General features: G+C 44.7%; 1 long non-coding RNA gene across 1 annotated transcript in view; it reads right to left on the bottom strand.

The window, feature by feature from the left end:
- The window catches only part of LOC117354352, a 17,480-nt gene extending 12,458 nt beyond the window's left edge, over positions 1 to 5,022 (bottom strand). Inside the window, exon 1 of the long non-coding RNA XR_004538189.1 lies at positions 4,843 to 5,022. This is a non-coding gene — a long non-coding RNA (uncharacterized LOC117354352). The remainder of the gene's footprint in view (positions 1 to 4,842) is intronic.
- Positions 5,023 to 16,478: the final 11,456 nt, after the last annotated feature.

Raw genomic sequence — 16,478 nt, forward strand, 5'->3', positions numbered from 1 at the left:
CCAGAGGTTGTAGTAAGAGCGGCTAGCATAGCTGGTTTTAAGAAAGGTTTAGACAGTTTCCTGGAGGAGAAGTCCATAGTCTGTTATTGAGAAAGAAATGAGGGAAGCCACTGCTTGCCCTGGATTGGTAGCATGGAATATTGCTACTCCTTGGGTTTTGGCTAGGTACTAGTGACCTGGATTGGCCACCGTGAGAATGGGCTACTGGACTTGATGGACATTGGTCTGACTCAGTAAGGCTATTTTTAGGTTCTTATGATAGGGTATACCAAGCATCCAGGACTGTCCGGGTGCGTTGAGGGATTTCCAAAACCCGGCAGTTTGGGTTTTGGAAGCCCTCAAGCTTTGGGCTGCGTCTGGAGAGCGTCTGTTCTTGTGCATGTACAGACGTTGATGTGATGACATCATTCACACGTGGCCCCAAGTTCAGGGAAGGAGACACAAGGGTTTTTGGGGTCAGGGCCAGGTGTTTGTTTATTTAAAAATTTATATACTGCATATTTTTTTTAAAGAGGAAATCTGGTAACCCTATGCTTTGAAAGTGATATGAAATGTACATACTTGATTTCTATCTCTCCTAGCCAATTATAATATAGCTTTTTATTCAAGGGATTTGAATGACTCAGGATGTTATAGTTTAGGTCTTTTACTGGTGTTCTGGAGGACAAGTCCCTGTGTAATGCTTCTTCCACTATGAAGCATTCTTATGTGCCAAAGTAATTCCAAACCAGTCTGTTTATTCACACTTCAATTTGATACATCATACACACCAAGGCAATGAATTTCACAGTTCTCAACTTCACTTGCCTGTTGCACCTCATCTCTAGTTTCCACACCACAATGCTACCTGAGGAGGACACATCAGCACAATCTGTGTGGAGCAGCTAGCTTCCTAGCTGGCAAAAAGGAAGGTGTTCATTGTACTTATGAAGTTCCCTATATATGTAGTCCTGATAAAACAGTTGTTACTACCAAATGGATTCCATAGTCCTCAAAAGCACATATTGTCGCCTGACCATCCCCGCTAAGAAAAATGCAGTGACCCACCACCAGGCGGCACTCAATACTAGGCCTGCCTCTCAATAGGGAGACCTAGTATTGAGGAGAGGAGACGGCAGATGAGGTTCAATGTGGATAAATGCAAAGTGATGCATGTCGGTTACAAAAATCTCATGCACAGGATGTCTGGGGCAGTACTTGGAGAGACCTCCCAAGAAAGGGATTTGGGAGTTCTGATCGACAAGTTGATGAAGCCATCCACGCAATGTGCAGCGGCGGCAAAATGGACGAACAGAATGCTAGGAATAGATAAAGAAGGGGATCACGAAAAGATCGGAGAAGGTTATCATGCCGCTGTACCAGGCCATGGTGTGCCCTCACCTGGAGTACTGCATCCAGCACTGGTCACCGTATATGAAGGAGGACACAATACTACTCGAAAGGGTCCAGAGAAGAGCAACTAAGATGGTTAAGGGGTTGGAGGAGCTGCCGTATAGTGAAAGATTAGAGAAATTGGGCCTCTACTCCCTCAAACAGAGGAGATTGAGAGGGGACATGATCGAAACATTCAAGGTACTGAAGGGGATATACTTAGTAGATAAGGACAGGTTGTTCACCCTCTCCAAGGTAGGGAGAACGAGAGAGCACTCTCTAAAGTTGAAAGGGGATAGATTCCGTACGAACGTACGGAAGTTCTTCTTTACCCAGAGAGTGGTAGAAAACTGGAACGCATTTCCAGAGTCTGTCATAGGGGCACAGACTTCGTACGCATGGGAGATTTCGTCCATCGGACGCTGCAGGACCAAGCGGAGACCGATGATGTAGAAGCTAAGTGGTTAACACTGAAATCAACCATACATGAAGCAACTAGCCGCTTCATAAAATCAGTAAATAAACGACAAAGAAACAATAAACCCCAATGGTTCACCGTGGAGATCTCACACCTCATTAAGGAGAAGAAAAAAGCATTTCTCTCCTACAAGCACACGGAGAAAAGAGAGGCAAAGGTAGAATATAGGACCAGGTCTACAGAGGTCAAAATGGCAGTTAGGGAGGCAAAACTTCGAGTGGAAGAAATTCTGGCAAAAAACATTAAAAAGGGGGACAAATCCTTCTTCAGGTATATTAGTGACAGAAAAAGGAACACAGGCGGGATAGTACGCCTTAGAAGACCGGACGGAAGTTACGTGGAAGCAGATTCCGATAAAGTCGAACTACTGAATGAATACTTCTGCTCAGTCTTCATCTGTGAGGCATCGGGACATGGTCCGAAGTTGAAGGCAACACAAAGCACAGAAGACCCGTTTCAGAATTTTGAGTTCACACCAGGTGAAGTTTACAGTGAACTGGCAAGACTCAAGGTGAACAAAGCCATGGGACCAGACAATTTGCACCCAAGAGTGCTCAGAGAATTGAGCGATGTCCTGGCAAAACCGTTGGCTGAGCTATTCAATCTCTCCCTAAGTAAGGGGAAAGTTCCCCTGGACTGGAAATTAGCTAATGTCGTTCCTCTGCATAAACAGGGTTGCAGGGCAGAGGCTGCGAATTATAGACCGGTGAGTCTCACATCAATAGTGTGCAAACTCATGGAAACACTAATTAAAAGCAAATTGGACACGATCTTGAATGAAGGGAATCTTCGGGATCCCAGTCAGCATGGATTCACCAAGGGTAGGTCCTGCCAATCCAATCTCATCAGCTTTTTTGACTGGGTAACAAGAAAGTTGGACTTGGGAGATTCTTTGGACGTCGTGTACCTGGACTTCAGTAAAGCTTTTGACAGTGTCCCACACCGCAGGCTGCTAAGCAAGATGGAATCGATGGGGTTAGGAGAGACACTAACTGCATGGGTCAATGATTGGCTGAGTGGCAGACTTCAGAGGGTGGTGGTTAATGGTACCCTCTCTAAAACATCGGAGGTGACCAGTGGAGTGCCGCAGGGCTCGGTCCTGGGTCCACTCCTTTTCAACATATTCATAGGGGATCTGACTCAAGGGCTTCAAGGTAAAATAACACTATTCGCCGATGACGCCAAACTATGTAATATAGTAAGTGAATGCAGTTTACAGAATTATATGTCACAGGACCTGCTTACATTGGAAAGTTGGTCCTCAACCTGGCAGCTAGGCTTCAATGCTAAGAAATGTAAGGTCATGCACCTCGGAAGCGGAAATCCATGCAGGACGTACTTTTTGAATGGAGAAACTTTAACTAGGACTTCAGCAGAACGAGATTTAGGAGTAATCATCAGTGCAGACATGAAAACTGCCAATCAAGTGGAGAAGGCTTCATCTAAGGCAAGGCAGATATTGGGTTGTATCAATAGAAGTTTCGTCAGCTGAAAGCCTGAAGTCATAATGCCGTTGTACAGGGCCATGGTAAGACCTCATCTGGAGTACTGTGTGCAATTCTGGAGGCCACATTACAGTAAAGATGTGCGCAGAATTGAATCGGTTCAGCGGATGGCCACCAGGATGATATCGGGGCTCAAGGGTCTCTCGTACGAAGAGAGACTGAACAAATTGCAGCTCTACACTCTCGAGGAACGTAGGGAGAGGGGAGACATGATCAAAACATTTAAGTACCTCACAGGACGTGTCGAAGTGGAAGATGATATTTTCTTTCGCAAGGGACCCTCGGCCACAAGAGGGCACCCGCTCAAACTCAGAGGCGGAAAATTTCATGGCGACACCAGAAAGAATTTCTTCACAGAGAGAGTGGTTGATCATTGGAACAAGCTTCCAGTGCAGGTGATCGAGGCAGACAGCATGCCAGACTTTAAGAATAAATGGGATACCCATGTGGGATCCCTACGAGGGTCAAAATAAGGAAATTGGGTCATTAGGGCATAGAGAGGGGGTGGGTAAGCAGAGTGGGCAGACTTGATGGGCTGTAGCCCTTTTCTGCTGTCATCTTCTATGTTTCTATACCCTCCAGGGATTCAAGACAAAGTTAGACAAGTTCCTGGTGAACAAGAGCGTACGCAGGTAGGGCTAGTCTCAGTTAGAGCGCTGGTCTTTGACCTAGGGGCCACCGCATGAGCGGACTGCTAGGCACGATGGACCACTGGTCTGACCCAGCAGCGACAATTCTTATGTTCTTATGCCCTACAGGCAGTACTGGCTAATAAGGTTTGCCAAAGCACCTTTACAGACCACCCAGAGAAGCTCACAGAAGTCACTAAGGCAAGGTTTTAATTGTTGAAAACAAAAGTAGCCTTTTACTATGCAGTCTTTGCAAAACAAACAAGTTTTCCGGCCAGACAAAATCAATCTCAAAATAGGGCAAAAAGGTATAACAGAAAATATGCAGTGCACAGGAATAAAATAATGCAGCACTTGAAACAAACACAAAGCAATAGGTAGATATGGATAATGGCTGACTGCTTGCATTCAGTGGATCTTTGGCTCCCTTCAGCCTGGTTGGATGTCACGCCCAGACTCTGCTTAGGCCTTGTTTCTAGGATCTCAGGAGGCTCAAAAGAGAGGAGAAAAATAACCCTGAGTAAGTTCCAAATACAAACACCACTTCACTGGTTCATTTATCAGCACTGCTACATAAGTATTGCTTAGTTAAGTCCACACAGTGTGTAGGGTGCAGCATAGGTTTCCCAGTTTTAGTAAAGTCTTTCACTTAGTCCCAAGCCAAAAAAGAAGAGAAAAAAAAACCCATCCATGAAACAAAACACAGTTCAAGATGATTGTTCTCAGGTGAGAGCAATAATGGTTTCCTGCACTGCTCCTTTGCAATGAGAAAAGGAAAAAGAATCCCTTCTCCCAGAAAGAGAACAAAAACAATAAGCAGGGTTCATTCAGCTAATGTCCATATCTTCATTCAGCTCACCTTGTACAGGTACTGTTTCACACACTTCCATGCATTCCTCAGGAGTAGGCCAGGTTGACTGAGTGGGCAGTCCAGTTTCCTCTAATTCCATTAACTCCTCACCAGGACTGGCTCTGGGCTGAGCTCTGTTCCACCTTCTGGTCCGCTCCTCTGACACCTGGTGGGCTGGTTTCTATCCACCTTCCTGAGCCTCTCCCTTCCCTGTCTGAGGCTCTGGCTTATATTGTGGTAAGCCACACCCCAGGCTCTGAGATATGGGAATGGGCCAGTACTGCCTTTGGCTCCCCCTTTGGCCCTAGTGAAAATAGTGGTCAGGGAACCTATGCTGCTTAAAGGCAGTTTTAAAAGGTTTTATTCTTTGCCTGGAATAGGCTCCTTTTGCAGAGCCGCTTCTCTCATTCTGCACAGAGTTGGCCTCTAAGGTTTCTGTACAGTGATAGGCAGCCTCATAGCTAGGGAAATTCCTCTGATGGAATTTACTACTACCTGAAATATTGTTCTCCCTACTTTTACCATAGGGCAAGTTGGAAGCAGTGCCGGACTTGCCACAATGTTCTAGCTATTCCCCCCCCCCCCCCCCCCCAAGGCCGTGGTAGAGGTTTCTACTGTGGCCTGGAGCACTAAGGCCTGGATTCTCTTAAATGGTGACATTTTTGTAGGCACCCTAGCTCAATAAAAAAAACACCATTTAAGTGGCATTTTTAACTGAGCTTCAAGGCGCCTAAAAAATTGGCGCCAGAATTGCCCCTTCATAGGTGCTTTGGGCTGCCTAATGCTACTGTGGGCATGGCTAATGTGAGAAGTAGCATTAGGCAGCTTAAAGCACCTATGGAGCCACGATTCACAACAAAAGTAGGCCCCGGAAATGTAGGCCTGGAAAACTAGCCTACATTTCCGGCACCTGCGTTTGCCAGAAGCACGATTCTGTAACTGGTGCTGTTGCATGATTGATACACGGTGAGTGGCCGATTTTAAGGTGGCTGCTGACAACAGCACCGGTTAGAGAATCCAGCCCTAAATGCTCCCTAGAATTTCTATGAGCATCTGAGCTTTTATCTCCCCGGACCACGTTAGAAACATCTACTATGGCTTAGTAAAAGAGGGCCTATCGCTCACCTGTCTCTTTCGTTCTCTGTAAGAAAAAAAGAGTCTACTCAGAAAACTGAGCAATTATAATATTTGGTGCCAAGAAGTAGACACTACAATGTGGTGTACGTAGTATAAATTCTTTCATAGCACTTTTGCAATTTATTTAATGAGATTTATTAACCACCTTTATGAAGAGATTCACCCAAGGGGGCGTACAGCAAGTACAATTCAACACAAAACTTACAATTTTGTTAACAGCATAACAGTGGTATAAAGACCAAATAGAACGTTAAATAAATTTGAGGTAAACTCAAAATCAGCAAAATTAAACTTAATAATAGGACTGTCATGAAACCTATGGGAGGGGCCTTAAACAACCTAGGCCTCTTCCCGGTGCATCCCTCCCCCTCCCCAGTGCATTCTGGAATTCATCGGGAGGGGCCTGAGGCGCTGATTGGCCCAGGTTGTTTAAGACCCTTCCTATAGGAGGGGCCTTAAACAACCAGGGCCAATCAGAGCCTCTGGCCCCGCTGATCTTCAAGAAAGGTTTAAGGGGAGATCCGGGAAACTACAGGCCGATGAGTCTGACCTCGGTACCAGGAAAGATGGTAGAGGCACTGATAAAAGACCGCATCGTTGACCATCTTGATGGACACAATCTGATGAGGACCAGCCAGCACAGCTTTAGCAAAGGAAGATTTTGCTTGGCGAACTTGCTGCACTTCGAGGGAGTTAACAGGCAGATAGACAAAGGTCAACATTGTATATCTGGATTTTCAGAAGGCGTTTGATAAGGTCCCGCATGAACAACTACTTCGAAAAATTGAGAGCCATGGGATTGAGGATGAAATACGTGGATCAAAAACTGGTTGGCGGATAGAAAACAGAGAGTGGGGGTAAATGGACAATACTCGGACTGGAAAAGCATCACCAGTGGAGTGCCACAGGGTTTGATGCTTGGGCCTGTGCTCTTTAACATATTTATAAACGACCTGGAAATTGGAACAACAAGCGAGGTGATTAAATTTGCAGATGATACGAAGTTATTCAGAGTAGTGAAGACGCAGGAGGATTGCGATGACCTGCAACAGGACATAAACACGCTCGAGAAATGGGCCGCGACATGGCAAATAGGGTTTAATGTGGATAAGTGTAAGGTGATGCATGTCGGTAACAAAAATCTTGTACATGAATACAGGATATTTGGTGCAGTACTCGGAGAGACCCCCCCAGGAAAGAGACTTGGGAATACTGGTCGCATTGTGCAGCGGCGGCAAAAAGGGCGAACAGAATGCTTGGAATGATTAAGAAGGGGATCACGAACAGATCTGAGAAGGTTATCATGTCGCTGTACTGGGCCATGGTGCGACCCGACCTGGAATACTGCATCCAACACTGGTCACTGTACTTGAAGAAGGGCACGGTACTACTCGAAAGAGTCCAGAGAAGAGCAACTAAAATGGTTAAGGGGCTGGAGGAGTTGTCGTACTGCAAGAAATTAGAGAAAATGGACCTCCTGTCCCTTGAAAAGAGGAGACTGAGCGGGGACATGATTGAAACATTCAAGATAATAAAGGGAATAGACTTAGTAGATAGACAGGTTGTTCACCCTCTCCAAGGTAGGGAGAACGAGAGGGCACTCTCTAAAGTTAAAAGGGGATAGATTCTGTACAAATGTAAGGAAGTTCTTTTTCACCCAGAGAGTGGTGGAAAACTGGAACGCTCTTCCAGAGGCTGTCATAGGGGAAAACACCCTCCAGGGATTCAAGACAAAGTTAGACAAGTTCCTGCTAGACCTGAACGTACACAGATAAGGCTAAACTCAGGGCTCTGGTCCTTTACCTAAGGGCCACCGCAGGAGTGGACTGCTGGGCATGATGGACCACTGGTCTGACCCAGCAGCAGCAATTATTATGTTCTTATGTTCTCCCGCTGCTGGGGGGGGGGGGGTTGGTTGGAAGCGGGAGAGATTAAACATCTTTCCTACTGTTGTGTTTTTTTTGGGGGGGGAGGTTCTTGTTGCATTTTTTTTCTGCGCATGTGTCCATCACTATCAGTAGTGATGGGCACATGCAAATTTAGCGAGTCTTCGCTACTCTCCCCCAACCTCATTTACATGAGTGTTTTTTTGAGAATGACTCACTTTTTTTAATTCACTACCAGAACGGCTGCGGTAGTAGCCAGTCATTTGTTAATGCGCTTTTTTTTCCCCCCCAGAATCTAGGCCTGAATTGGGAGGTAAGTTCAGCCAATGGATTGTCCAAAAAGTCTCCCTCCTAAAGATGAGTAACTTGGCAGTTTTGCAGTAGTGAGCCAAGAACCAGGGAAGTTCTGCAAGTCATTTTCACCTTCCATTGCCTTTGGCACAACCTAGAGGTGCTAAGGGACAGTGTAATTGAGATTATAATATACAGTATTTGCAAAGTTTTACATATGAGAAAAGCTTCACAAATGGAAGCAGCAAAATAAAAACTCACTTTCTTTGGTGTTTCTGAAAGGATATAGACAGAGAGAAGGCAGTATTAGGATAGTGTTCAAAGGAAATTGCCCAGGAAACTTAATAACTAGCTGGGTAAATTCCTCAGGCTGGAAACTTCCCTTCCTGTAGTATGCATATAGGTACATTTGTAGCAGTGGACTTTCAAAGAGAAGCTCTATTTATATGACACAGAAACACATACAAATGCACGCACTCTCTCAGGCAGTGTTCCTACCTACACATCATGCAAAGTTCTTGCATTTGCTGTCAGCTCTTTCCCTCAGCCTGTAGTAGACTCTACACTTTTTCATATTTTTCTTAAATTCAGACTCCCTTTCAACGCTCTCATTCCCCCAAAATATTCACTGGCTCCACTGCTCCCTTTAAAACACTACACAGAGCTCAGCCTCAACCTATTCTCCAGCCACTGCAGATCATCTTCTTTCCGAGGCCTTTTTGTAGTTTTTACAACCACACTCAAAGCAGTTTACACACAGGTACTTCAAGCATTTTCCCTGTCTGTCCTGGTGGGCTCACAATCCGTCTAATGTACCTGGGGCAGTGGGGGATTAAGTGACTTGCCCAGGGTCACAGGGAGCAATGTGGGGTTTGAACCCGCAACCTCAGGGAGCTGAGGCTGTAGCTCTAACCATGTGCCACACTTTCCTCCAGTACAATATCAAAAGTGAGCCAACTATAGAACAATGAAGCCATTATGACATCACTGATGAAGTTAGCTTTTATTGGTAGAATGAGGCATTATGACATCAAAGAAAGAGACTGGGACTTGTATACCACCTTTTTGTAGTTTTTACAACCACACTCAATGCAGTTTACACACAGGTACTTCAAGAACTTTCCCTATCTGTCCCAGTGGGATCACAGTCTGTTTAATGTACCTGGATCCGTGGCATAGTAAGTGGGGAGGAGGGGCAAGGGAGGGCAGGCCGTCCTGGGCACCATCTTTGCGGGAGCTCTGGTACCTCTCCTCCTCGTCACCCCCTCCCATGCACCCCTTGAAACGTTTGCCAGCGTGAGCAGCATCTTCTACGTGATGCTCGCGCTGGCCTCAGCTCCTTTCTGACATCAGAAGGGAGCCGAGGTCAACGTGTGCGGCAGGTGAAAGATGCTCGCACTGGCAAACATTTCAAGAGGTAGGTAGGGGAAGGCATGAAGCGGGGTAGAGCAGGGGGCACGCAGTGTGGTAATGCTGGGTGCTACTGCCCTGGGCGCCAACCTCCCCAGCTACGCCATTGGCTGGATCCTACCGCAGACTCTGCACTGGAGAGTTACGGAGGGCTAAGTTGTGAAAACTATCCAGATACTTTAGCTATCTTTCTGACTTCAAGCCTGGAAATATACAAATTTGTAAAAGCCTAAAAAAAAAAATTCCAGACAATTGGCAATTCAAAGCTCCTAAGTCCTCAGCACATCTCATAGGGCCACCCTAAACTTTGGGCCCGAGTCATGTGCCTAATTTGCCTATACCTTAATCCAGCTCTGCGTGCACCATCGATAGAATTCTATAAGTTGTGCACATTATTTGGTGGCATGCCCATGAGACTCCCATTCTCTGCCTACATGTATGCCCTTTTGCAGTTATGTACTCCAGCACTCTTAGGCACTACCTTATAGAATAGTGCCTAGTACATAAATGCACATCAGTGCCAGTTATTTGCACAAGTGGCATGTACTGCTAGGTATGAATGAAGCTTACACTTGCCATGATTGGCCATGCGATTTTTGAAGTGGACCAATCGGGAGGTAGCATGCTGTGATTGGCCATGCGATTTTGAAATGGACCAATTGGGAGGTAGCATACCCAGATTGGCCTGCACACAGAACTAAAGAACACTATGACCTCCCATATTTTTACGAAGGACGCAGAGGAAGAGCTCTTCAACTTGTGAATAAAAGACTGGAGTTTTACAACTTCTGGATTTCTTTATATTATTTATATAATAATAATAATAATAATTTATTTCTTATATACCTCTATACCATGAAGTTCAAAGCAGTTTACAATATCACGTTACATTTTTAGGTTGGATTGCTATGCTGGCATTTCTGGCCCTGAAAAAGTGGCGTGGATAGCCACAAAATGATCGTCGGCTGCACATAGCATTTGGCTGCATATGGCTCTTCCGTCACTATTTACCCATACACTTAACACTGGGTGTTCCTTTGTTAGACTGTTTTCTTGTGGCAAAGGTTTTCTATGCCTATGATATTAGTTTGGTAGAGTGGGTTTTCCTCTCCATTGATACTGAGGCTCTTTCTTTTGCCTGAAAATTGTTTTGGCGCCCAGTTAGTTTATTAATAGTTAATGGGGAGTTTGTTTAGTTTCTCAGTTATTTAATTCACCCCATTCTTCCTTTACCCCCTCCTTTTCAAAGCACATCAACCAGGCCCCAGCAGACAGGTGTGCGATCCCACGAAGACGATCAAAGATAGCAGCAGGGGAAAAGTGGCAGGGCACACTGCACAGGTGCACCACAGGCAGAGCTTGAAAACATAAAACATCGCTAGTAAGATTGGAAAAGTCTGCCGTTAACGGCCATGCACGGGTGGTTTAATTAGAGACAAAATAAGGATTGATCAAACTAAGATTAAAATTAGAAGAATAAAATAATATAAAATAGTAAAAATAGAGCAAAAGTTGGGTAAAAATAATGAGAAAGTAAAACAAAAATAAGGAAAGGAGCACAGAGCCTGGGACTAACATGATTGAATAATGACCAGACAACAAAAGGTAGAAAAAAAATTTTATTTTCTGTTTTGTGATTACAATATGTCAGATTTGAAATGTGTATCCTGCCAGAGCTGGTGTTAGACAGCAGGCATGAACGAGGACCTAAAAGTGAGGAAAAGTATTTTTTATTTATTTTGTTTACATAACAGAGCCAGTGTGGGGTTGGAGAGGTTGTAACCCTATACTTCTACTAAGACTAAGGGGTCCTTATATTAAGGTGCGCATTTAGGCACAGATTCTGTATAGGACGCCCGTCCCAGAATCAGGCCTACACCCACCCAAACTAAAACCAATTCTGTAACCGACGTCCATGTTGTAGACGCTGGTTACAGAATTGGGTTTGTTTAGATGCGGCCACTATACTTAATCGCGGCAAGGGATCTCCCTGCCGTGATTAGTATAGCGGCTACGGCTGCCAGTCTCCACTCTCCCCCTGACGATTATGGCAGGAGAGTGCCCAACTGACAGGGGACACGGTGAGAGTGTCTGTACATCATTGATGGCAAAATATACAACAAAGTCATTGCAGTTCATCTTCAACTGGGCCGGCCGGTTCTATTGTGAGGGTTGCAGGAGGCCACTTACTACGCATCAAAACATCCATCGTTTTTCTAGCCTTGTGAGCAGGTGCATTGTCTTGCAAAAAGAGAACTCCTTTCCACTGCTTCCCTCTCCTTTTTTCTTTCAATTCCTCCTTTAATCAGCACAGCAAGTTATAGTAGTATTCTGCATTAACTGTTTGGCCCCCTCGGAAGATAGTCATTATAACACCTTCCTGATCCCAAAACACTGTCGCCATGACCTTTCCTGTTGACTTTTGGATTTTGAATTTCCTTGTCCTTGGAGAATCTGTGTGCTGTCTCAGAATCATAGTGGTGTAACCATGTTTTATCAACAGTAACTAGTCGTTCCAAAAAGTTGGCACCAGCTCATTGAAAATGCTGCAAAATAAACTTGGAATTGTCCACTCAATATTGTTTCTCATCAGCATTCAAACATTTGGGCACCCACTTGGCTGACCCAGCTGCTCGTGGATTATCGTACACCCAACACATTCAGTGGATACCTATAGTGTCTCAGCAATTGTTTTAGCTGATATTCGCCAATCTGCCCAAATCAGGTCATGGACACGGTCAACAATTTCAGGAGTTGACACCCTTTGAGGTGTCCCAGACAAACCTTGCTGCATCTTCAATCTCAAAATCTCCACACTGTGGAGTATGATGGGCACTTGTCACTCAATGTTTGCATCATACATTCATGGATTTCCTTTGGAGTTTTCTTCTGCAGGAATAGGAACTTCATGACAGCTTGGAATTCCACACTTGAAAATTCCACACTTTTTGTTGACATGATTCAATCAATGATCTGAAATAATGTCAAAACATAGCATTGTGATATTGCAAATTGGCACTTTGCAAAATAAAATAACACTTTTGCCAGCTACAGTGGCAGTTGGTTGGGCTGAGGACCTTTGAGCACCCCATCGTATCAAAGTCAGAGATAGGGATCTTACTGATGAGGTGGAGAGAACTGGTTGATAATGATTTGATTTACTGTTTTTGACAATTAGTATTAAAGCAGTTTACAACTGAAAGAAAATACAGCTTAGATACACAGTACATCTTATGATTTAAAAAAAAAACCCAGCCAAAAGCATATCTGTATTTGAACTTTAAAATATGAGAAAACAGTTCCTGATTCAAATCATCAAAATATTAGAGAACTCAAAGATCTTTAAAGACATTTTAAACAAGCCAAGTTCACAAATTTTACAGAATCCAAAATAAACTGGATAAATTATTAACAGCAGTGGATTTAGAATTCCTCAATTATGGTCTACTCAAGTAAAGGCTCTATTCCGTGTAGAAGTCAATTAACCAATTTCAGTGATGGAGGCTGTAACAGTGTTGAGAGGATCGTAAAAAGCAGCTTATTCGAAAGATAATTAGGAGCCCGCCATTGAGAAGACTTGAAGATCAAACAAAGTGAAGTCTGCAGTAAGCAAGCTAGGTTGCCTGTCTTCGGGGAAGACTAGGAAAGGGTTCAAGCCAAAGGGGAGATAGATGAACTGGTGAGGGTGTCTGGGAGAGAGAGACGTGGTGGGGAGTGACCTGGCCTTATGTTCAGGAAACTCTGCTGTTTATTACTTAGACAATGCCATATTGTATTATATGAATAAATAAAGTCTACAGAACTGTGCAGAATTTTAAAATACTATGCACAGAATTTCTAAGTTTATTGCACAGAATTCCCCCGGGAGTAACTGTTGGATTTGCTTATGCTGTCTTTGACCAGCTGTTTCCTGCTTTTTGTCCATAACTTTTATTTCTTTTATATAACAAGCGAACTAGAGACATACAAAGCCTAAAACAAAGAAACACTGTAACACTGAGTGCACATTTGAGATGACTTGAAGAAAAAATATGATATAACACTGTACAATCATTACTTAGAAGGTAATTTGATAGGGGAACGGGAATAGGACTTGAATACCTCCTTTTTGTGGTTACACATTCAAAGCGGTGGGCAATGGAGGATTTCTTGAACCCCCCTCATCACCAAATAATCAAATACTTCCATCCTGTAATTGATACTGGTTGTCTTCTTGACATTCATCACCCTGCATTGGTTTTGAACACTGCTTTGTTCTTTATAAGCCTCTCGCACTGCCTCTCCACTATATATATATATCTCTGCTGTATATGTACAGTCTCCTGCATGTTAAATCTACATTGTTCTTTGCTGTATAAACACCTTTTACTAAATATGTACAGCCCTCTTGTATCTTCGCTGTAAATGTACAGTCTCTTACACTGTAAACTGCTCTGAACTGTTTGTGGTACTGCGGTATATAAAATAAAGTTATTATTATTATTATTATTAAGGCCAGCCGTTTTGATACCAAATCTAAAAATCCGAGACATTCTTAAAAAATCACGCAAGATCGGCGAACAACAGTGAAGATTTCCTACATTTGCATGTGCCCTTCGCTGATGGGCACATGCGCAGAAAAACGCCATTAAAAAACAAACAAAAAAGCCCCACACTCTCCTGCTGCATTATTGGATGAATGGAAGGGAGAGGAGGGGAGAAGCAACGTTGACTTTTTTCAGTAACGCATAAAACATGCCTTTCTCTCCAAAAAACTACTATAATTCAGGTAAATCTTGTAATTTTTTTTTTTAATGTAAAATTTAATCAAGACCCACAGACAGAAATACACAAGACCAGACCAGTCGCTGATTATTGTCGCCAAAAGCCGACGCTGCTCTTCAAAAATGCCTCGGCGATTTTTAAGAATCCACCGGAGGGCTCATTTCAATGTTAAAAGCACATTTACATACCATTGTCGGAGACTGCCAGAAACCTCGCTAAACACAGAGATAAAACGTTTGATAATTCGTCGCAAAAATGCATGCAGGCTAAACTGCCGAAAAACAGTTTAGCGACCGCGTTAAAGTTTTTTTTTTAAGTTCAAAAAGTTTTATTAAATTTTTATAACACAGACAAGCAATACATATTCAAGATCAGAAGATACAAATTCAGTGAAGCATTTTGTTCTGTTTAATTATGCTACCCCCTTCTTCATAGGAAGGGCCATTCATAAAATACTCATAGTCCTTGTCATCACTTCCTGTTTACCAATTCGCGTTAAAGTTTTGAGAATCTTTCCCCTAAGTAACTTGCCCAGAGTCACAAGGAATCAATCCCACAACCACAGGGTGCAGAATAGAGAGCTGCACGGGAACGGGGACGACGGGAATCCCGCGGGCATCCCGCGGGTTCCCCCTTCGGGTCACGGGGATCCCGTGGGGACGCCCCTAGGGTCGCGGGGATCCCGTGGGGATGCCCCCTAGGGTCGCGGGGATCCCGTGGGGACGCCTCCGAGGGTCGCGGGGTTCCTGCGGGGCTGGATGTACTCAGTCGCGCGGCTCTTCTTCTCCCTACCTTCTCTGCTTGCAGCACAGAGCCGAACGGAAGTCTTCCCGACTTCAGCGCTGACGTCGGAGGGGAGGGAGGGCTTAAACAACTCCGGTCCGACAATCCTCCCTGCCCTGTAGCCGCGAATCTAAATTATCTTCTTACAGCAGCTAATTTAGATTCGCAGTTAAGGGCAGGGAGGTTTGTCGGACCGGGGCTGTTGTCGGTCGGTCGGGGAAGTGCCACAAAAGTAAGGGGACCTGGCTGGCTGTGCTGCACCCGGGGCGGTAGAGAAGGAGGGGGGAGAAGGACGCTGAAAGGCCATGGGGAAGATGGGAGGGGGGGGAAGGACTCTGAAAGCACTTGAAGACAGAGGAGGGAGAAGGACGCTGAAAGCACATGGGGAATACAAAGGGGTGGAGAAGGACGCTGAAAGGCCATGGGAAGGGCGAGGGGGAAGGACTCTGAAACCACGCCGGCTCTCATTTCCTCTTCTTTCCACCTTTGCTGATACGTGGAATACATCTGGTCTGAGCCTCCATGATGGTATTTTTAAATAACATCCAAGCCTGGTTTCCAGTCCTAACCTTTGCATCTGATCCCTTTAGTTTCTTTTTAACCATGTTCCTCATTTTATCATAGTCGACCTTTGAAAAATTAAACGTCTCTACAGTAGATTTCTTTTGCAACATCACTCCTGGTATCAGCTCAAATTTGATCACGTGATCATTAGCGAGGACATGAAGGTTGCCAATCAAGTGGAGAAGGCTTCCTCCAGGGCAAGACAAATGATGGGGTGTATCCGCAGAAGTTTCGTCAGCAGGAGACCTGAAGTTATGATGCCGTTGTACAGAGCCATGGTGAGGCCCCACTTGGAGTACTGTGTTCAGTTTTGGAGACCACACTACCGAAAGGACGTACTGAGGATCGAGTCGGTTCAGCGAACGGCCACCAGGATGGTCATGGGGCTCAAGGATCTCACGTATGAAGAAAGACTAAAGAAATTGCGGCTGTACTCACTTGAGGAAAGAAGAGAACGGGGAGATATGATTGAAATGTATAAGTACATCACGGGACGCATTGAGTCAGAAGATGATATCTTCTGGCTCATAGGACCCTCAACCACCAGAGGGCACCCGCTGAAAATCAGGGGAGGGAAGTTTCATGGCGACTCCAGGAAGTACTTCTTCACCGAAAGAGTGGTGGATCATTGGAACAGACTCCCACTCCAGGTGATAACGGCCAGCAGCGTGACGGATTTTAAGAAAAAATGGGATACTCACGTTGGATCTTTAAGGGAGTAAATTCAGGGGGGGGGATACTTGGAATGGGCAGACTTGGTGGGCTATAGCCCTTTTCTGCCGCTTTTTTTCTATGTTTCTATGTTTCTGT

The sequence above is a fragment of the Geotrypetes seraphini genome, chromosome 2, assembly GCF_902459505.1.
Source record: "Geotrypetes seraphini chromosome 2, aGeoSer1.1, whole genome shotgun sequence".
Classification (NCBI taxonomy): domain Eukaryota; kingdom Metazoa; phylum Chordata; class Amphibia; order Gymnophiona; family Dermophiidae; genus Geotrypetes; species Geotrypetes seraphini.